This window comes from Arachis hypogaea, chromosome 12 (genome assembly GCF_003086295.3).
Source record: "Arachis hypogaea cultivar Tifrunner chromosome 12, arahy.Tifrunner.gnm2.J5K5, whole genome shotgun sequence".
Classification (NCBI taxonomy): domain Eukaryota; kingdom Viridiplantae; phylum Streptophyta; class Magnoliopsida; order Fabales; family Fabaceae; genus Arachis; species Arachis hypogaea.
In genome coordinates, this window is record NC_092047.1 from 56,167,865 (window position 1) to 56,169,033 (window position 1,169).

The 1,169-nt window shown below is 42.3% G+C and overlaps 1 non-coding gene across 1 annotated transcript; it reads left to right on the forward strand.

The window, feature by feature from the left end:
* Positions 1-284: 284 nt before the first annotated feature.
* LOC112731165 (small nucleolar RNA R71) lies at positions 285-388 on the forward strand. Its single transcript, XR_003166955.1, has one exon. It is a non-coding gene; the product is annotated as a small nucleolar RNA R71 (small nucleolar RNA).
* The last annotated feature ends 781 nt before the right edge of the window (positions 389-1,169 follow it).

Below are 1,169 nucleotides of genomic sequence, written 5' to 3' on the forward strand. Positions count from 1 at the left end.
CTTGCTTTGTTTCTAATTTCCTGGTGAGCTCTGCTAGTTGCTTGGCAAACACCTTGTTTTGGGCTAAAATTGTATCAACATGGTTCAGCTCCATGACTCCCTTAGTGTTGTGTCTCTCTGAAGCATAGTAGTACTCATTCTCAGCCACTGTCTCAATCACTTCAATGGCTTCTTCCACAGTCTTTTTTCTGTTCAATGAACCTCCTGATGAATGGTCTACAGCCTTCCTTGATTCATAAGAAAGTCCATCATAGAAAATATGCAATTACACCCAGTCATGGAACATGTCTGGTGGGCATTTCCTTGTCAAATCCTTGAATCTCTCCCATGCCTCGTAGAGAGTTTCACCATCTTGTTGTCTAAAAGTCTGAACCTCAGATCGAAGCCTATTGGCCTTTTGTGGGGGGTAGAAACGTGCCAGAAACTTGCTTTCCACCTCATCCCAGGTTGTTAGGCTCCCCCTTGGGAATGATTCCAGCCACTTAGCTGCCTTGTCCCTAAGTGAAAATGGGAACAAGAGCAGTTTATAGGTATCTTCCTGGACTCCATTGGACTTCACAGTGTCGCAAATTCTCAGGAATTTTGTGAGATGTTGGTTTGGATCTTCATTAGCACTCCCACCAAATGAACAATGATCCTCCACAAGTGATATTAGCTGTGGTTTGAGTTCAAAATTGTTGGCTTGAATGGGTGGTTTCTGAATGCTGCTACCACAATTCCCAGAGGTTGGGTTTATGTATGAACCAAGAACTCTCCTCTCAGGAATGGCATTGTTTCCATCAGCCCTCTCATGGTTGTGAACTTCTCTATCCATGTTGAGATCTAAAGCTTCCTCAAAATTGTCCTCAGATTCTCCTTCAGATTCCTCTTCTCTCAGTACTCTCTTCCCTCTTGCTTCCCTTCTAAGTCTATGAAGGGTCCTCTCTGGTTCGGTATATGGAGGAGTTGATGTCTCTCCTCTCCTACCTGTCATACAAGAACACAGCACAGGCACCAAACAAGTGAAATACTCTTGGTTAATGGAAGAGTATGGTTAGAGCAGTTGAGGAATTAATTCAAATAGTTAGTGGGTCAGTGAGTTAGTTGCTTGAATTTAAAGGCATAAAGAAAGAAAACAAGTAACAGAGTGCAGAAGTTAAAATTCAACAAGTAACTTGAACTAAATTATC